The sequence below is a fragment of the Xyrauchen texanus genome, chromosome 25 (genome assembly GCF_025860055.1).
Source record: "Xyrauchen texanus isolate HMW12.3.18 chromosome 25, RBS_HiC_50CHRs, whole genome shotgun sequence".
NCBI lineage: Eukaryota > Metazoa > Chordata > Actinopteri > Cypriniformes > Catostomidae > Xyrauchen > Xyrauchen texanus.
This window is the reverse complement of record NC_068300.1, coordinates 7,307,192-7,329,587: the sequence shown is the minus strand read 5'-3', so window position 1 is coordinate 7,329,587 and position 22,396 is coordinate 7,307,192. Positions and strand designations below refer to the sequence as shown.

General features: G+C 40.3%; 1 protein-coding gene across 1 annotated transcript in view; it reads right to left on the bottom strand.

Moving 5' to 3' along the window:
- Positions 1 to 2,613, bottom strand: part of dlgap4a (discs, large (Drosophila) homolog-associated protein 4a) — a 178,017-nt gene extending 175,404 nt beyond the window's left edge. Inside the window, exon 1 of the mRNA XM_052091675.1 lies at positions 2,543 to 2,613. The gene's annotated coding sequence lies outside the window, so the exon portion shown is untranslated. The remainder of the gene's footprint in view (positions 1 to 2,542) is intronic.
- Positions 2,614 to 22,396: the final 19,783 nt, after the last annotated feature.

The following is a 22,396-nucleotide window of genomic DNA, read 5'->3' as shown; positions in this document are numbered from 1 at the left end:
GTTCTTCATCTACTGAAGTTTAGCGGAGATTACATCTTCTTCTAACGCTTCTTCGTGACAGCATTGGCTTAAAATGTAAGTGATGCCACCTTGTGGACCTGCTTATTAGTTGGGCGGCTGTGGCTCAGGTGGTAGAGCGGGTCGGCCACTAATCACAGGGTTGGTGGTTCAAATCCCGGCCCACACGACTCCACATGCCAAAGTGTCCTTGGGCAAGACATTGAACCCCAAGTTGCTCCCAATGGCAGGCTAGCACCTTGCATGGCAGCTCTGCTGCCACTGGAGTATGAATGTGTGTGTGAATGGGTGAATGAGTCACAGTGTAAAGCGCTTTGAATACCGTTAAGGTTAAAAAGGCGCTATATAAGTGCAGACCATTTACCATTTCATCTCGCATTTGCATTTTATGACACTAAAGGTTAGGTTTAAGGTTTAGGGTAGGCAGGTCGGTTTTGTTGATTTTAAAACTCGATGGAGTATTAAACTTAAAAACCTCGACCTGTTTGGGAGAACATTTAACTCGCTTTCAGCGCCACACAGTGGGCATATCACCTCTGAACTGCCGCAATACATGTAAGGAACCGAATAACATCATCTTGCAAATTTAAAGAAATCAGACTCAAAATAACAGCATATGGGTTTGAAATGGCGTGAGGGTGAGTAAATAATGACGGAATTTTGACAAAGAGATATGTTGTTCACCGAATGTCTGCTTTCCCTGTTACAAGGATGTGTTAAGTCTGATACCATGACAACAAATCATATCAGTAAACCTTACAGTGTCTACTTACACAATACATTTAAAGAGTTATTTATGATGTGTCAGATATACTGTATATGTGAAGCGTTTCAGTGCATTTGCACCACCGAATGCGCCAACATGCCAGCAGTGGCTCCAAACACATGACCCAAATCTTACTGGTCAATTCATTTTTATAATTGGACAAATACATTTAAAAATAGACACCGAACAAAACCGTTCTGTCTTCGGACACATTTGTGTCACCGCTGTAGTTAGCCACATACAAATATAATGCTGATTTTCTAAATGTTGTTGATGAATATGTGCATTTAGCATGTCAGATATTTTACAGAAAGTAACCTTTTTAAGTATGCATTAAAGATACCCAATACTATAAACTCTAATAAATATAACTTGACTGAATCTGCACACAAGGCAGCATTGCATTTGGGATTGAAATAAATAGACTGAGCATTAGTGATGCTTCAGTTTTGGTCCTCGGCACAAATACATCTCTCTAAAAGGAACTGACCGTTTACTTTGGATACCATGACAACAAAAATATCAGCATCTCTGACAGTAACTCAACACAACAAACTGAAAAAGAGAATTGTGAAGCATTTCTGACAAACTGCATGCAGATATGTGAAGTTTAAGGCATTTTACTGATCAAATATTTACATTTAAGCTATAGCCTATGATGCCTACAGCCTATATATCACAAATGTGCACTATTATTGTGATAGTTATATGGTCAGTTTATTACTGGGATTAAACGTGACAACCAAAAACAGCTCTGTCGAAGGTTTCATTTTCATTCTTGAAAGATATGGATGCAATTTGTGTATTACAACTATAAAGAGTGAATATATGAACTATTTTTACACCAAACATTACCCAACCAGCTTATTTTACTACTTGAAGTTATCGATGATGCGCTTCAGACAGACCGCAGACAAATATGAGAATTCTTACAATTAGACATTTAGCATATTTACAAATATTTCGCAATAATTGGAGTATTCTAATCAAAAACCTGCACTAAATGTAATATTAATAAGGTCTTTTAATTGTTGCGATTTAAACAACTTTGACACAAGATGGATTAAGATGATGTGTGACTTTAAATGTGTTTGTCTGATAAAATATCTATATGCTAAAAAGCATCACAAATGTGCACTTTAACTAATAGAATTAAAAAGGAGCAAATTTGACACAAATTCTGAGAATGTACAAAGCTGTCAGATGTCCAATTGTCAAATAAATCCAATTGTGTTCTACTGTAAGAAGTGAAAATTACATTAAATCTTCTTTGATACCATGACAACAAACATATCAGCATCTCTTACAGTAACTATAGCCTAAGAGTTACAGTATGATGGGTTTCAGACGAATACCCCACATTTTTACATTTATCTTATTAAAAGTGTGTTATATAACATGTTTAAAAATGTGCACCAACTGTCTGTGAATTTATTCCATTAAACAACTTTGTCAAAAGATGTACGAACAGACATCCCTGTGTTATTCTCATGTCCAAGCAAATATTGCATTTCTGCAAATAACCTCCTAAATCAATAAATAACTTAACCAAAAATCTAGAAACCCAACAGCACATTTCTGATGAAACAAACAGACACTGATTTATGCCTCAGCATTTGGCCCCTGGCACACAGACGACTGCAAAATGCGTCAGACCCGATGCAGCAGAAATTAACATGCATGTTTCACAGCAACACAGAGCGATTCCCGGTGCACGCGCTTATATTTCATTCACACGGTCGCGAGAGGTTCACTCACCAAACATCCGCGAATATCCGCTCCGTCCTTGTGTGTTCCTCCTCACGGAAGGGCCCCCGAAAACACTCGCCGCCGGTGTCCTCCGTTAACACGGTACATCCTCTTGTGTTGCGCGTGCTGCTCGGGGAGAGAATCCGGTACAGTGTGTGCGCTCGTCTACTCTGATTGATGACAAACGGCGAGCGGCCGGTGCACGAGGGCGCATCACATCACTGAATGAGGAAGACTGGTTTCCATGACAAACGCTGATGGTGCAACGGGAGGAAGCGACCGTACTCTCGACACAAACCACTGGATGAATGTTAAGATGTTTGACGAGTCTGAATGGCGTCTCCATCTATCCTGCACCTTAAAGTGATGGATGTGATCATTTTGACAAATTGGATCTCATTAATGTCTCAGTTGTTTCTCCTAAGCAGCGATGAGATTAAATGAAGAGCATTTGAGACTGCTTCTCAGATGTTTCTTCCAACAAAGACCTCAGTTATCTCAGTGTGTCTCGGATCTCAATAAAGTCTCAAACTGTGCTCAATTTACCAAGTCTGCCTTAACAAACCAAAGATTTCAACATGAACACAAACATCTCTTATCAACATTCTGCATGAAAGATTAAGATCTCTTTTATATGTCAATTGTTTCTCCTAGACAGCAAAAAGATTATTAGATAAAGAGCAAGAGACTCTCAGATGTTTGCCCTGAGAAAAGACCCCCAATAATCTCATATGTGTCTCAGACAATATCTCAACAGTATCTAAGGGTGTGTTTACACTTGGCAGGTTTGGTTTGATTAAAACAAACTCTGGTGCGATTGCTCTGTTAGTGCGGTTCATTTGAACAAGTGTGAACGCTGTCACACGAACCTTGATGCGCACCAAACAAGCGGACCGACACCACCTGAAAAGTGGGACTCGGTCCTCTTCTAAATTAACTCTGTTGCGGTTCGATTGATATATGAACGCAACATGGACCAAAGACGTTTAAACGGGCCAAAAAAAGGAAGTAATTTGCCTAATACTGGCCTCAAGCATACCTGGTTCTTCTCATCATAGGAGCTATGTTGCCCATTACAGTTCGGGACTGGGGTCAGTCGTCCTTGTAGCATATCTTCGTTTGTGTGTTCAACGGAGGAATTCGTGGTGCTCTTTTGACTCCTTTACCCATTTTATTAACTCTTCGTTTGTTCTCAGCTGGTAAAAATACCACCATATATACATACAGTATCTCACAAAAGTGAGTACACCCCTCACATTTTTGTAAATATTTGATTATATCTTTTCATATGACAACACTGAAGAAATGACACTTTGCTACAATGAAAAGTAGTGAGTGTACAGCTTATGTCAGCAACAGTGTAAATTTGCTGTCCCCTCAAAATAACTCAACACACAGCCATTAATGTCTAAACCGCTGGCAACAAAAGTGAGTACACCCCTAAGTGAAAAAGGTACAGATAGATAGATAGATAGATAGATAGATAGATAGATAGATAGATAGATAGATAGATATAACTATTATGTCAATAGACAATCACATTCATTTCATATCTAATTTCTCATCAATCAATCTCAAAAGTTGTTTTGATTTACAGGTGTGCCGAAAAGCAGCTTAGCAGAAATAATGGAGTTGTTTATGACTGCTTCTTGCTAACTGTGCTCTCTCCATATAGCATTTATAGCACTTAAACTATTAGGAGTCTCAACTCAAGGAGACAAATGTCCCTGAGCTTAGCATTAAGGACAGAAGTACGTGTTTGAACTGACGAACGACTGCTTGGGACGCACAGTATCTAACGGTATAGTTTAGCAGTGAATGTTAGGACAAGGTTAGCGTGGATTGCTCTTACGTTAGCGAGAGCACTTCATGCCTGCGGGTACTTATGCACTTGACTGGGTTTTATATTTGAAGTGTGTTTCCAGGGACCCTCTATATGAGGAAGCAACCGCATGTAAACAAACGCATACACACATGCAAACATGGCCAGATGCTCAAGAGCAAACACACACACACACATACACATGTGTGAATGGTACGGCACATTATTAAGCAGCACTTGGCAGTCTGATGTCTCAACCTTTTCTTTCTTTTCTTTTCTTGAAATGAACTCTTGGAAATTCAGTTTAGTTCCTAGATGACAGGAACAGAGGTCGTGTTTGTGCTGTCACTGTAATTGTCAGAGCTTCAGGGGGTGAGCAGAAGGTCTCGCATTTGACCGCTGCTCACACCAGAGAGAGAGAGAGAGAGAGAGATAAATGTTCCTATTTCTCACATATCAAATGCTTGTCTAAACCAAAAGAGCAAATGAAAGGCAGGAACATGTGTAAACAGCCCAAATCCTAAGTTTTAAATTATGATACTGGACACTGAGTTAATAGGAGCAAGGTTCGGATGCATAGTTGATAGTTTCCTGAAAGGGAGGGGGGTTTAAGGGGCTGTTCAGACCAAACATGTTCTTGCATTAAAAAAGATAGATGCAGAGTATTGTATAGAAAAGAATACAGCTGTCTCGAGATGTGTTTTAAAAAAGTTTTAAGTTCTTTTATCTTAGCATGGCGTCTTAAAAGCGTGACATTAATGCAAGAGACACTGACAACACTGTGTGACATGGTGCAACTGCCAAAGATTCCCATCTTGTACCATGTTTATATAGAAAAGCACTTGAAAAAAACAGCACAGATGCTAAATGGATTTGATGTGAATGGCCCCTGAGACCAGAAACATACCTTATCCTCTTCAACTCTAGGGCATTTTGGGCTGCCGGGCAGTAATTTTCACACTCAAATTTCCACACTTAAAAAACTTTGTTGTCCTAAATTGTAAGCATGTAATTCTGGTTCTGTTCACTCCATCACCCTACAAATAGTTTTCTGCAGCAAGCACTAGAAAAATAATCACATTCCATTACAAAATGCTGATCTGAAATGTAGGTGGCACTCTAATGCATTTTAGCCCTCACAGATGTCCTTGTCCATAGACATTCGGTCAAATTTTTAGTTCATGCGCCACCCCCATTGTTTCATTGAATATATTGGCCACTGAGAGGACTGTAAGATGCATTTTCGATGATTTGTTTAGTGTGCTTTTCCTGATGCATCGCATATTTTGTTTTGCACATCTAATTTATAAAATTGGATTATTCACACAAGCTAGCTCACAGACACAAAAATGGCTCTTTTTCTTTTAGAAAACTGTCTAAGGTAAAACCAGATATAAAGTGTTGAACTATTTGGGTCTTACAGCAGCAGTGATCACCGTATAAATGAGACGTTACTATTTGATGTCTTACAGAAATCATATTTCACTTTGGGATTCTTTTGAAAATCTTTTGATCTGTGGTATTTGGGCAACAGTATAATCTGTACAGTTGCTTTCCTGAAAATGAGAGCTTTCATTTGATAAATTATTTGTCTATTTAAGTGATATTTGAAAGACTTCTACCACATGACCTCCAGATGACACTAGTTTGCACTGAAAAGTTTTTCAGGCACTATTTTGTTATTACGTAAAATTAATGCAGAAGTGATGATATCTTTGAAAAGTTCAGATTCTAAGCTTTCAAACGATACCACATAACCCATAAGAATTATGTATTCGGAGACTTGAACATTTGAAGCGTAAACTGTTTTCACGTCATAGCGCCACCTTTTGAACCCGCCGGCGGGCCCGCATAGTTGAAGAGGTTGAAGAGCAAGATGAGTTTTGCACAAAGTTGCTCTAAAACTCCTCAAATCTATAAAATAAGTTCCACAATCAAACCACTTCCAGATTTCAAACTTTAAAAGTAGCTCAGATGATCTAGATTATAGTTCAAGATATTATTTAGGTCAGCATCAAAAAGCTTCAAAGTTGGGTTTGGCACAGATCGGAGCTCAAACCAGCAGGGACAAACACTGAAATGCTGGGCGCACCATATGCCTCAATCTTTCTCGTTCACAGCTTCTGCAACCTTCAAACTTCAGCAGTAAATCCACCTGTAAACTGAACTGTTCCAAGTGACATTTTGTGATTTTAATCAATTTGGGCACTTCAAAACATTTCACATAAAGACATTTGTTAGGTTAAAACAATAGATATAAAAAGAGATCTAGCATCATTTGTTTGCAGATGCCATATTTGGTTACAAGTGTAAAATATACTGTATATATAATATTAAGTTTGCATAAGCTCTGAAGTTGTTTTTAAAGATTTCCTGTTTCAGAGGCATGCCCAAATTTAAAGGCTTATAAAAAAACAAAAACAAGGAGGGTCTTTTCAAAATGTTTAATGATAAATATTATGACACATCCGGAGACTCTCAGCCTAAGAAAATAATGAAAAATCACACAATTTTATTTGTTCTTCTTTGGTGTTATATATCTCTGGGGGTAAATAAGGTTGCTCTGAAAAACTGCTTTTGTTTCATTCCTAGTCATGTCAACTGTATCTGAGAAGACCTTTGTGTTGATATGAAAAAGCAATCAAAATTTATAACATTACAAAATTATTTATCATAGTGTCCAAAAACGTCTCAATGTGTCCAAAAAACTCTCCAAACAAATAAAACATAAATTGTACATAAGAACTAATTACACATGCAAACACAACAATGACTAAAGGTTTGCACAGCATAGAGACATGATTTTAGTAATGAGATTTACAGAATGAGTTTCATTCAGTGTCATTTGAGTCATCATTGAGTCTGTGTCGTGTATTTGGCGCCATCTCCTGGTGATCACATGTAGCATTGTGCTTTATGTGGATTATCTAATGATCTATGCATCTGATTATCTTGTGTGTGGACTCGTTTGAAAAATAATCACCACCTCTGCAAATTTCAAGGCACTTGTTCAGTTTTGGTCATAATATCTGCATGCTTTAGAAATTTCCAATCATACCTATTTTGTGTGGGTCAAGACTGAATTTATTAAAATATTGCCCCTTTTTTTATTCTCTCGGGCCTCCAGCGAGCTTAAAGGGTTAATAAAAAAACCTTCCAGGTGTTCAGAAATGAACCAGTGTTTACCCAAACTAATTGAATGCTGATTGATTATAAATTGAGAAATTATGACCTGCGATAGACCTTTAGTTGGTGTAGATTAGTGTAATTAGATGGATTTGTTAGGCTAGATTAGTGTTAGAAGACTATTGTGAAGGTTATTCTGCTCCCTATGACCCTATTCAAAATGTGTTTTTTGGCATGTTGTAAAATTCAAGTTTTGTTTCAGCACCTGGACAGCGCAATACTGAGAATTCAGCACTATAATTCTAATTTGATTATAACTCCAAAGATTTCCAAAAAGCATTTGTTTAAAAAGTTCACACATACCCCATTCCTCATTCCAGGCAGAGTGGTCTAACAGTGAGGTCATGGCCCGAGTCACGGATCTGCAGTGATTGAAATCCTCTCCGAAGCCTGAGCTTCGTTTCTGTGCCCAGTTACTGCTCACCCTCATGAATAATCCCTCTGCTCTGAAATTGAACAGGGGAATGAAGAAAACAGAACAGTTCTTTTTGGAATGGGATGGCCAAAATGTTACCAAAGAAATCTTCTAATGGGATAAGGACATGATGAACAGGTGGGAGAGAGGTGGAATATTTAAATTTGATTAGCATTTCTTTAGTGTGTCACTTTTGTCCAAGGCAATGGTGGGGTGAAGGAGAAATAGTCATGTTTATTCCACAGATGGACCATTAAAGCAGCCTTTTGGAAATAAGGTCAAATCAGAGAGAGAGAGAGAGAGAGAGGCAGTAGATCTGTATTAGCATTATGGGACTCAAACCATCCCAGTCACAAACTAGATTTTTACATTTTTAAATATAGAAAGTGAGTGGAACTTGTGCATGCGCACTCGCAACAATGCTAGGGTGTTCTGGGTGGTTGCCAGGCTGTTACTATGCAGTTGCTAGGGTGTGCGTGGTGGTTGCAAGGCCCTTCTTATTGGGTTCATATGGTGTTCAGGATGGTTGCCAGGCCGTTACTGCGTAGTTTCAGGTGTGTTCTGGGTGGTTGCCAGGCTGTTGCTATGTGGCCATTACAGTGTTCTGGGTGGTTGCTAGGAGGCATTGATGGGTGGCTGTTAGGGTGTTCTGGGTGGTTGCCAGGTCATTACTATGTGGTTGCTAGGGTGTGCTGGGTGGTTGCAAGGCCCTTGTTATTGGGTTCCTATGGTGTTCTGGATGGTTGCCAGACTGTTGCTATGCAGCTGCTAGGGAGTTTGAGATGGTTGCCAGGCTGCTCCTCTGCAGTTGCAGGTGTACTCTGGGAGGTTGCAAGGCTGTTGCTATGTGGCTATTAGGGTGTTCTGGGTGGTTACCAGGTCATTAGTATGCAGATTCTAGTGTGTGCTGGTTGGTTGCAAGTCCCTTGTTATTGGGTTCCTATGGTGTTCTGGATGGTTGCCAGACTGTTGCTATACAGCTGCTAGTGTGTTCGAGAGGGTTGTCAGGCCATTGCTATGCAGTTGCTAGGGTGTTCTGGGTGGTTGCCAGGCCATTGCTTTGTGGCTATTAGGGTGTTCTGGCTGGTTGCTGGCAGAAAAGGGTGTTTCAAGGCATTGATTTGTGGATGCTGGAGTGTTCAGGATGGTTGCCAGGACGTTTCTATTCAGTTTCTAGGGTGTACTGGCGGGTTGCAAGGCCCTTGTTATGGAGTTCCTAGGGTGTTCTGGATGGTTGCCAGGCTGTTGCTATGTGGTTGCTGGGATGTTCTACATGATTACCAGGGCTTTGTTGTACAGAGTGTTGTGGCAGGTTGCTAGGGCATTGCTAGGCTAAGCGATTAGCATGGGCAGTGACTATTTAGCAGAGATGGGCCACTGCTATTAAAATTAAAGGGAGAAATTTGAATGCCCAATGGTCAACGGATGTAGAAAGGAAGTCCCGCCTTACAGGTAAAAGAGCCAATCACCTTTTAGATATCGACATCGCCTGTCAATCAACTCAATAACGCGCATGCGCATTAGCTAATCAAGCCAGGAACATAAACTGAAATAAAGAAGCAGAAGTTACGATCCCAATGTTGACCGATTTTATTGTTGATTTGAAATATGTTCCTTGATCTTAATCTTGACCAACCTTTTTGGAGATTTCGGTATTTTTATAGATAAATAGCTGCCCGATAGTGTTCAGATAGTGATAGAGATCTGGGGAATTTGGAGGCTAGGGCAACACCTTGAACGTTTCATCATGCTCTTCAAACCATTCCTGAACAATGTGTGCAGTGTCGCAGGGTGCATTATACTGCTGAAAGAGGCCACTGCCATTAGATATTACCTTTGCCATGAAGGGGTGTACCCGGTCTGAGCATCATACTCCCTCTGTCTTCTTCACACAGTGCATCCTGGTGCCATCACTTCCCCAGATAAACAATGCACACGTGAACGGAGGTCCATGTGATGTAAAAGAAAACGGGACTCATTGGACCAGGCAGCCTTCTTCCACTGCTCTAAGGTCCAGTTCTGACGCTCACACACTCATTTTATGCACGGTGGACACGGGTCATCATGGGCACTCTGGCGGCTCTGCGGCTACACAGCCCAATACGCAGCAGGGTGCGATGCACTGTGTGTTGTGACATATTCCTCACATAAACATTATTAAAATTTAATGTGACTTGTGCCACAGTAGACCTTCTGTCGGTTCGGACCAGATGGGACCCTTGCGCATCGATGAGCCTTGGGCGCCCAACACCCTGTCGCCAGTTTTTGGTTTGTTCTTCCTAAGACCACTGTTGGTTGGTCCCCACAAGCCTTACCTTTTCAGAGATCCTCTGACCCAATCGTCTGGCCATTACAATTTGGCCATTGTCAAAGTCACTCAGGTCTTTACTCCTGCCCATTTCTCCTGCATTCAGCACGTTGACAACGAGAACTGACTGTTCGCGTACCATCTAATCTACCCAGACCTTGGCATGTGGCCTTGTTAGGAGATGATCAATGTTATTTGCTTCACATGTGAGTGGTCATAATGTTTTGGCTCATTGATGTGTCTTTGCTTGTATTACTAAATTCCAGTTCAGTGAAAGAATTAATTTCCATAGCTGCATTTAAATACATATTTCTCATAAGTATACTGAAAATCATTACCAATAACGTATGTGTAAAGAGAACAAGCGGAAGGAGGAGCCAAGAACCAGCTTGACAATATAAATAATATTTTAATGAAGAAATAAACCAAAAGACAAAAACATAGGACGAACAGCTACCCGTAAACCTTCTCTCTCTACGACTGTTCGCAGTTGGCCTTTGTCCCTCTCGGAGGCTTGATTAGCCTAATAAGGGGCCGGGTGTGTAAAACCACGACCCGGCAGCGCCCTCCGCCCTGCCACATTCCTCCTTCGTTTTCTCAGGCCGGGGAGCCCCCGGCATGATGTACACCCCCCCCACCTCTTTCCCTGGGGGAGGGCGTGCCTTATGCTCTGTCTTTCGGCAGGCCATCCGCGCCTTCCTGAATCTGGGAGGGTACAGGTGTTGGGAAACAATAATGAAAAATAGAGGGGGTACTCCCTGTAACAGTGCAGTACCCCCCAACAAAAAAACTGTCAAATTTAAAAGAGAGAGAAAAGGCCAATGCGGAGCGGCAGTGGGAGAGAGAGGAGAGAGAGAGTGAAAGGAAAAAGAAAAAACACTTATTCGCCGATTCTCAGATACACCGTAGCTTGGTCCTCGTCCACTCCTCTACCCTCTAACGGATGACAGCCGCGCCTCCCCGGCCGGAACGGAGACATTCCACCAGCGCCTAGCGGATGGAACGCCCTGCGCGTTCTCGGGAAACAGAAGGGGTCTCCCCTGCCCCTGGAAGCGGTTCTCCCACTCCAGGCGATCGGCAGTGAGCCCCTCCCCTCTCGAAGTTGGCGGTCTCAGACCCGCCAGCGGCCGGTAGGGGTCTCCTCCGCCCCTGACAGCGGCCCTGACTGCTCCAGGCGGTCAGTTAGGAGCTCCTTCTCCCCTCGCGGTCGGCGACTGTTCCTCTGCTTCCAGGTGGCCGGGCTCCTCCATCCCCCGGCAGATGGCCACGGCTGCTCCGTTGGGGTGGATGGTAGCGGCGAGAGCTCCCCTACGGCGTATCCCTACCCTTATATAAATAATATTTTAATAACCAAAAGACACAAACACACACATAGGACAGACAGCTGCCCGTAAACGTTCTCTCTCTCTGTCGCACCACCGTCCGCAGTCGGCCTTTATCCCTCTCAGAGGCTTGATTAGCCTGATAAGGGGCTGGGTGTGTAAAATCACAACCCGGCCCCGCCCTTCGCCCTGTCACAGTATGTTTAGAGCAGCAGCCAGTCTAGGGTGTGCCAGTCTTTTGTTCCTGTTCCTGAATAAACCTACAGTACATACAAAACAATTATTAGTAATTAGTAATGAACTTTTTAAATGTTTTAGATTATCTTTTGAAATAAGGTATCATGAGAAGACCATTGTGCTGTGTTATAAAGAGCAAAGAGTTTGTTCCATTGGAGTGTGATTTTTCAAAAAGGATTCTGTGAATGTGACTCATCTTAAACCCCTACTGTGAACCATTTTTATCTTCACAGCACAAAATTCTCTCTGGACTACATGTTGCAACCCTTACTGAGCCTCCAAAACTGAAAATAAATACTTCCCATCCAGACAAATATTCTGAGGAGTCAATTTCCTTTGATAAAGAAAGTTGTTTGAATCATTTCATATAAAATGCTTTGTTTCTTTTCACTTGCCAGTCCTTTCACATGGACTAAAGGTAAGTGACTATGCTCTTCAGTTATTAATGAAATACACGCTTGATCCCAAAAACCACGGCATGTCACATCAGCACGCTACAATTACAGAAATGCGGTTTGCATTAAAGATGAACTACAGACATGCTCTGTTATCTACTGATATGTGATCCTTTTTCTGTTCACCCTGAATCACTCAAATCATGTCTGCTGCTGTGTGCATTAAAGATTAAACAGCGAATGTCACATGTCTTATGGAAAACATGCTTCCAAACACAGAGATAAAGTGCAATTTAACCTTAGTGTACAGACTTATTATCTCATTTCTTTTGAATCTGCTGTACTGTCACTGAACTAAATTCACGCAGGACGTAAAAAGCTGTGAAAGAACGACAGAAGGCATGAATAAAGCATGATCTTGCTTCAGTGTGTAATTAAGCATTATATATCATTTGGAACTGTGTGACACTGTTCACGTTATTCACTGTAATAATTACTAGAATACGTTTCCAAACTTCTCTTCTAACTGACGGATTCGTCCAAATCTGAGAAGCATCCTTAAAGTGATAGTTCAGCCTTTAATTCATATTATATCCTCATTTCCCCACCCTCATGTCCTTCCAACCCTGTGATACATTCTGTACTCTGTGGAACCCAAAAGATGTTAGACTGCTGTTAGAGACTGACCATCTCCGACACCATTCCCATTCAAAATGTGGAGGGAAACAAACATGCAGTGAAAGTAAATGACGATAAAGGTTAGCATTCTGTCTAGCATCTCCTTAAAAGGAATCATTTCCCCCAAATTGAAAATTCTCGCATCATTTACTCACCCTAATGCCATCCCGCATGTTTGTTTTTTCTTCTGCTGAACACAAAGATTTTTAGAAGAATATCTATGCTCTGTTGGTTCAAAGAATGCACGTGAATGGTGAACGATACTTTGATGCTCAGAAAGCACATAAAGGCAGCATTTAAGGAATTCAAAGTCTTCAGAAGAGATCTGACAAGTGTCGGTGAGAAACGGATCAATGTTTAAATGCTTTTTTACGAATAAATCTCCACTTTCACTTTCTTCTTCTTGTGTTTAGTGATTCAATTCTTTGTGCATATCACCCCCTACTGGACAAGGATGATATTTTTTCATATTACTTCTGAAAAATCACTAGAGTCCTATGAATTACTTGTATTTAGTTTTATTATAGTTTTTACATTATAAAAATGTTGTCAAATTTTCACTTCACACATATGATAATGTACTATTGATATACTTTGACTTTATCTGTCCAACCTGGTGTCATAGAATCTCGTTTTTATACTTACAAAATTATTTTTACATTTTTACATCTTTACGTCTCCTTGTACATATTGCGACAGTTTCCTGATGATATGAACGCTCAAATCACTTTCACAAATCACGAGTAAACACGCAATTTATCAGTTGATAAACACAAACATTTCACCCTGTTCCAAACACAATGCTATCTTATGACATCTAGAGTAACCACTTTTTCTAAAGCACTTGACTTGCATAACATTTACATTTTACATTTACATTTATGCATTTGGCAGATGCTTTTATCCAAAGCGTTTACAGTGCACTTATTACAGGGACAATCCCCCCGGAGCAACACAATGGTGGTGGCTGTGTGGATCGAACCAGTGACCTTCTGATTACCAGTTATGTGCTTTAGCCCACGATGCCACCACCACTCCTACCATACCACACAGGTAGCTCAACTGATCGAGCATTGAACTTGTAATGTAAAGGACTAAAAATCTCTAAAAATCTCATCTGATTGGGAGAACATTTAACTCATTTTTAGTATCAAACATTGGACATTTCACCTTGGAACTGCTGCGATAAATGTGAGCGCAGCGCAGTTCTAGCGGGAAGACTAGCAGCTGTACATCATCGCACCATTAGCTGGGTAATTCCCAGCCAATCACATGTAAGCCATTGCTTTATAAGTCTGCTCACAATCACATTGCTGTTTCAGTGTGCTAGCACGGCAACCTCCTCCACCCCACCACCACCAGTTGAGTCCCGTCCCGCATGGGGGTTAGGCTCCTCGCCCCTGCCTCCTATCTCCAGCAGGATATGACGATATGACACCACAGTTGCAGAATTTTCATGAGATCAGTCTCAATCTGTAAAGGACAAAAATAATGTAAAAAAGAAAGAAAGGAAAGCAGCTCAGTGCACTTAATATTATTGTTATGTTTCTCTTCTTTATTGTGAAGCGTTCTTGAGCTCTGGGAAGGCACTATATGAATTAAACTTAATTTCATTGTGTACAATCCATCTATGTACACCATGTGAATAATATGTTGCATCAATGTATTGCTTGGGATTTCCTTGGGACTGGATTTGGAGAGTACATTTAAAAATAAGGTGTAATTTTCATGTATTTGCATGCAAAATAAATCTTGTTAGGAGACCAGTTTGTGTTTAATGTCCTATGAGTTTCTGTCATGTTACATTTTTTTTGGAGGTTACGATTGTGGAAAAGAGAGGAGCTAATGGTTGGGTCGAGGTTAGGTTCATTACTACTGAAAAATCAGTGTGTAATGCTTTTCTCATGAAGTGATTATTGAGGGATCATCAGTATGATGACTGATTGGGGATCTGAAAACTCTCAGCAGCACCAGAATTGTTGTACGAAAAGATCCATATAATATTAACGATTAAATGTATTCAAACACTCAATTTACAACCTTGGCCTTTAATTTACACAAATACCTCAAATATAGTCCTAAAAAGTAATTCTATAAAATATCCACGTTTCTTTTTTAAAATCCACCCTGATCAAAAACAAAAGCGAACATTTACCCACCCAAAAAGGGAACATCTATCTTTCTTATTACTTTGAAACTGTAGGTCATTAACATTTCAGCAGTGCAGGCGAGAGTGTCGCTTTGGCTCACTGGCTCATGGAAATGGGCCCGTCCTGCAGAGTGTTGGCATTAAAGTGCAGACATTATCTCATACGATCGCTGGGAGATACTATACCAATTACTCCTCTCTGTGGGAGCAGTTTATTTGTGGAGGCGTTTTTGGCTTAAAATAAGTACAAGGGGTCAGAAGACCTCACGGCACCCAGTACCCCGCCCCTTCATGCTGATTTCAGCCAGTCACAGCTGTGGAAATGGGCTGACGTCACAGTTATGTAACATCCAGTCTACTTGTTTTGTTTGATCATCTGAATTGTCTGTTATTTATCGGCTTCTGCTTCGCAAGGTCAGCAGCAACAAGGTTGAAGTAGACATTTTTTAAGCACCGGGGCCAAAACTCACACTGACGCACCACTCCATACAACTCAATGAATTTGACACCTTTATGCCGTGCTTAGCCCTTCAGTGGAATACAAAATGTTAGGCTGATAATAAAGAGCTTCTGCATGACTCGCATCAGCCTTGTCAAATTCATTGACCCAAAAAAATGAACAAAGACTTAGATATTCACCTGTCCACTTTTAGACAAATTGTATATAAATAGAAACGATTTAGTACTGTGGCTACTCTCCCCAGAAGTGGCCGTCCAACCAAGATGACCCAAAGGGCACACCGCAGAATGTTAAATGAGGTTAAAAAATTAACTGCTAAAGTGGCTGCTAAAGACTTGAAGGAAGCATTGGAACTAGTTAAGTCATTAAGTCTCTGTTCATGGGTCTACGATATGGAAAACATTAAACAGGCATGGTGTTCATGGCAGGACACCACGAAGGAAGCCACTGCTTTCCAACAAAAACATTTCTGCACACCTGACATTTGCCAAAGACAACCTTGATACTCCACAATGCTACTGGGAAAATGTTTTGATGATGAGTTATTTGGGAAGAACATGCAGCACTACGTATGGCATAAAAAGGGCACCGCATACCAACATGAAAACCCAAAGGTGCAGTACAGTGGAGGGAGTATTATAATTTGGGGCTGCTTCGGGACCTGGACCGCTTACCATCATTGGGGTAAAATTTAATTCTCATGTTTATCAAGATATCCTATAGGATAATGTCAAGTTAAGAAGTTGGGTGATGCAGCAGGACAATGACCCTAAACATCGACGTAAATCCACTACAGAATGGATTAAAAAAAAGAAATCCACCTTTTGGAGTGGTCCAGTCAGGGCCCAGACCTGAACCCAGTAGAGATGCTGTGGAAGACTAGCAGCTGTACATCATCACACCATTAGCTGGGCAATTCCCAGCCAATCATATGAAAGCCATTGCTTTATAAGTCTGCTCACAATCACATTGCTGTTTCAGTGTGCTAAAACGACAACCTCCACCACCCCACCACCACCAGTTGAGTCCCGCCCTGCAACCAGACATCCTAAGATTATGGCTGAGCTGAAGCAGTTCTGTAAGGAAGAATGATCCAAAATTTCTTCTAAACGTTGAGCTGGTATAATCCGCAGCAACCGGAAACGCTTGGTTTAGGTCATTGCTGCCAAAGGAAGATCGACCAGTGATTAAATCCAAGGGTTCACTTAATTTTTCCACACCACTGTGAATCCTTAAATTGAAGTGATCAATAAAGACATGAAAGACTATAATTGTTTGTGTGTTGTTAGCTTAAGCATGTTGTGTTTGTCTATACTTGTGACTTTAATGAAGATGAGATCAATAACGACAGCTAATTCCAAGGGGGTCACATACTTTTTCTTGCCACTGTAAATATACAAGTGTGGATGTCTCCTTAGCAACCACATAGCAACTAATCAGAACACCTTTGCAACTACACAATACCCTGGCAACAACCCATACATCTAAAACAACCACATAGCAACAACACAGCAACCTTTTAGAACACCTTGGCAACCAAATTGTGACACCCTGGGAACCACCCCAACACCTTACCATTGTGGCCGCAAGTTTTGCACAGGCAAAAATATACCAACTCAAGTTTTGGATTTCAAAAGTAAAACAGCAAATACAGCCCTTTAAAAAGAAAATATTTATAAATAACCAGCTAATGACTTTAGCCTTATCACTCTCTGAATACCATTTTTAGAAAAAGAAAAAAACTGACATATTATTGTGGAACGCATTGTATAATGCCTCATTATGCAATATAATGGAGCTTTTATGAATATTTTAATAATAATAATAATAATAATGCCATTCGCTGCAGTGGATACAAAGTATATGAAGAATTAGACATGAAGATGAAGTGCTAGTAAAGTGAACAGATCATTATGCGAGCAGAGAGTGAGATAGAAATTGCATGTAGAGGCAGACCGCTGTTGTTATTATGACCCTATTGAGAGGGAAGCTTTTAATCTAAGCAAACTGGCCCATTGCTTTATTATTAAGAGTGATGGGCTGGAATTAAATGATATAGACCTGTAGTGAAGTTGCAGTGTGTGCAGTCCAATCTTAGTAGTAGTAGTAGTGGATTATGTGTAGCATGGACGGCACATCCATATAAGCAAGGTAAGCAGTGCTTACCTAACAGAAGGGTGAAAAGAAAAAAAACACTATGAAAAAAGTAAAGGATAATCCACGGCTAGGTGTGCGTTAAACCATTATAAATGCATGAAGGGGAGGTGAAGAACCACCCATTTAAAATAGTTTAACGCACACCTAGCTGTTGATTATCCCGCTTATACCTTGGTCACTTGCCACAATTGATTAGTTCTATCAGGTAGACTCACAGACTGGAGTGAAATTTAAGGTGACATTTATTTGATGAATATAAAACAGAAAAGTAATGTCTCTCTCTTTGGCGTAGGCCCCGTCTGGCGGTCTGAAGAAGTTGTACTCTGAACCGTCATATCCTGCCGGAGATAGGAGGTGGGGCGAGGAGCCTACCCCCGTGCAGGACGGGACTCAACTGGTGATGGTGGGGTGGTGGAGGTTGCCATGTTAGCACACCGAAACAGCAATGTGATTGTGAGCAGACTTATAAAGCAATGGCTTACATGTGATTGGCTAGGAGTTACCTAGCTAATGGTGGGATGATGTACAGCTGCTAGTCTTCCTGCTAGAACTACGCTACGCTCACATTTACAGCTGTCATAAGTTCTTTGCAGCACAAATTCTGACTTATCTAAAGATTGTTATATCTACCAGCTCTGCTTATTTGAGACACAGAGAAAAGATACTGTGGTAAAGTTGGTTTCATATTCACACATTCAGACTTTTTATGTCAATAGTTTTCTAATGATGGATGTAATATGATCAGTTTTTGTAAATTATAATAAGTAGCATGTATGACAATCAGCTATAACTAATTTAATCAAAATAAATACGCGATAATCGATTTTATGTCATATTTAATATACCTAATTTAACAGTTAAGAGTTAGAAGTTAGTGGTTTAAAGAAGGAATGTGTTGGTTCATCAGAATATGTACAAAGTATTATTAATGTGCATTGTAATCCTAGTGTTTATTGAAATTATTTGTTTAATTTGTGGAAACAGTATCTGATGAGAAGCTGTATGTGAGTAAATCTGTATTTTTCTGTATATTGTGACTTTATCTGTTTAGACAATCTGTTGTTATTCGGTTATTGATTAATGAGAATGCAGAAATATTTGCATTAAGCTCAGACAATACAGAGACTCCGATGATGTTGCAGCAGCTCCGTGTCTTGAGTCTTTGTTCACTGTTCTATCTCCCCTTACCAGGCGGTGAGGGTACTACATCCACTGTTAGACAAATTGTATATAAATAGAAACTATTTAGTGCTGTGGCTACTCTCCCCAGAAGTGGCCGTCCAACCAAGATGACCCAAAGGGCACACCGCAGAATGTTAAACGAGGTTAAAAAATTAACTGCTAAAGTGGCTGCTAAAGACTTGAAGGAAGCATTGGAACTAGTTAAGTCATTAAGTCTCTGTTCATGGGTCTACGATATGGAAAACATTAAACAGGCATGGTGTTCATGGCAGGACACCACGAAGGAAGCCACTGCTTTCCAACAAAAACATTGCTGCACACCTGACATTTGCCAAAGACAACCTTGATACTCCACAATGCTCAAAAGAAATACGCGATAATCGATTTTATGTCATATTTTCTATGAATCTCCGACGAATGTGTGTTGGAGAATTTAGGGACCGTCTATAAAGTGTGCAAATCTTATTTGTTTGCGATCAGCATGTGATGATGTTCAATAATATGGTAGTAAACAACGCATTGTATTCTAAAGCCGCTTTTTGTATTGTCTTATCAACTTTTCTGCCACACGAATGTAATGTATTATAATTATCTGAATATATATATATAATTTTTTCATATTTAAAGATAACATGTATCATTATTTCATCATATATTGAATTATTGTTATATGAGGGGCTTTCTCAGCAAATATTTGTATATGAAATGAAATGTGATTAATCACGATTAATTAATCGGGACATCATGTAATTAATTAAATTCAAGTTTTAATCGATTGACAGCCCTAATTTTAAAACAAAAATGCATGCAATCTTAATGCACTAAATGCATTACTTCAACCATTGTATTAATAGTTGATTGGATGTTGAATATTGATTTTGTGGATGTTGAAGGTTGCCCTCAGACACATTGGTTGCTTTAGAAATATAAACCTTTATTGAATTTTAATTTTAAGAAGTAAAAAGTGAGTAGCTTCTCCATTGTTGCACAGATTAATTGGTACTAATAGCTACTAATACTAATATTTAACATTTCACCTCATCGTACTCCTCAAAATGTTAATATATTTAAACAAACTTTTGCATAATGAGCGGCGTTTCGAGAAAAATCGCTCAAATTAAAAAAATGGCATATTGGATGAAACTAGAGACTCTACTCGTTTGACTCAAACAGGTTTCAATATAAAAACTTAATTAGGTTGATTACCAGATGCAGTTTTGTTGGCATTTTCCCCCAATGACAAACTCCGCTGTGGTCAGCGCCATGTTGTTTTGTCACATAAATCATTGAAAGTTTAACCCTTTACTGACAGGCCAGATTCTTTTTAATTGAGATCAGTCAGTTTAAATTCATTTAAATGATGTGTTGCATATAGCGAAGCCAAAAATACTACGTCCATTCATGTGTTTGTGGGGATGCACAAGGTTAATAGGGGCGGCTGTGGGTCAGGTGTTAGAGCGGGTCGGCCGCCAATTGCCGGGTTGGTGGTTCGATTCCCGGCCCACACGACTCCACATGCCGAAGTGTCCTTGGGCAAGACACTGAACCACAAGTTGCTCCCAATGGTAGGCTAGCGCCTTGCATGGCAGCTCTGACAGTGTGTGTGTGTGTGTGTGTGTGTGTGTGTGTGTGTGTGTGTGTGTGTGTGTGTGTGTGTGTGTGTGTGTGTGTGTGTGTGTGTGTGTGTGTGTGTGTGTGTGTGTGTGTGTGTGTGTGAATGGGTGATTGGGACAGAGTGTAAAGCGCTTTGGTAACCTCTAAGGTATATAAGTGCAGACCATTTTACCATTTAATAATCAATGTGGAGACTGCTGCGCTAACCCAGTCTCATGGCAAATAAAAACAAAAAGTGTTAGGTGGCTAGCTAAAATTTGATGCCTGTATTATATTGATTTAAAATTGATTGGTCGCTGAAGAAACGTTTTCGCTTTATATACAAGCCAAGTCATATGATATCTTATTATTTCACCATCTTGTACATCTAAGAGTTGTCATGAGGCTTTGTTGGCTATGCTATTATTGTTGTATAATCCCTTTCAAATGAACCTGCCCCTAAACGGCACACAAAACAAACGACCATGTCTTAGTCATGTGAGACCTTGAAATCTTTCAAAATTCATCTTCAATCACTAATTCCCACATCAGAATACCAGTTTTGTTTTCAGAAAGAGTATATATTAAATTCATTGCACTGAATTTTATAGCATGTGATCTGTAATCAGTATCTTGCCTTTTTAGCTGTTTAGATGTCTTGATATTGTATAGATTACATGATGAACACATCAAGTTCCCAGCAGCCTTCAGTGTAGAGCGAAAGCGGCCACATACACACATACTGGAACTAGAGCACTTTCCCAGTGGACTTGGATCACATGGATGCTCATGGCGTGTGCCAAGGACCACATGCATGCACACCATCAGTAATATAATCCAGCCTTCAGATCACACACAGATGGGCGTCAGAGAGCTGCCAGACACACGCCGTGTTGTGCTTAATACAATCTGACCACACAAATAGCATAAAACAACATTTTCAGGGAATTTCACATTTCGATAATTCCACCTTTCTGTTTAAACACAGAAGGATTTATGTAAACACATTTTATCAGAGGAGTCACAAATTTCTTTGTTTGTTTAAAGTCCAACAAGAGGGAACATATCCAGTTTTGAAGTAGGACAGCTTGCCACTTTTTCCGTCAAGGCTTTTGCACAGATTAGCATGGATTTATGGGTAGTTCTAGAGGATATTTTGATTTTTGACAAAAATTGATTGCACTGCTTGTAAACTAATTGTAATATGGCATTATGAATGTTCACACTATAGCTAATGAAAGTTTTTTGTAGGATTTACTGTACAAAAAGACACGAATAGACCAACGTCAAACCTCAATTAGGCTTTTACATTTTATGAAGACAATCTGAGGTGTGTTTACCTGTGCTAAACTTGCCGCCATGATGCTAGGGTGGATGCTAGGTGGTTGCTCATTGGCAACACGAGCAAGAGTGCGATATGGCCATATATCTGCACTGCTGTAGCAGGCCGAGTGTCGTAGGTAACTACAGCAGTGCTGATATAGGGACATATAGCACGATAGCAAGTGTGATATTGCTTATAAACAACAGTTCAATGAACAAGTACATTTAAAAAAATTCGGAAAAAATTAGTACGGTCATAAAAACACATTTGTGCATGGAACTACTTTCTTCGTGACTGTGGCAGGGTGGAGGATGGGGCGGGGTCATGATCATACACACCCGGTCCCTTATCAGGCTAATCAGAGTGGTGGTGGTGTAGTGGTCTAAGCACATAACTGGTAATCAGAAAGGCGTTGGTTCGAGCCCCACAGCCACCACCATTGTGTCCTTGAGCAAGGCACTTAACTCCAGGTTGCTCCGGGGGGATTGTCCCTGTAATAAGGGCTCTGTAAGTCGCTTTGGATAAAAGCATCTGCCAAATGCATAAATGTAAATGTAATCAAGCCTCCAAGAGGGATAAAGGCTGACTGCAGAGGATTGCGCGGGAGAGAGAGATAGTTTACGGACATGTTGGCC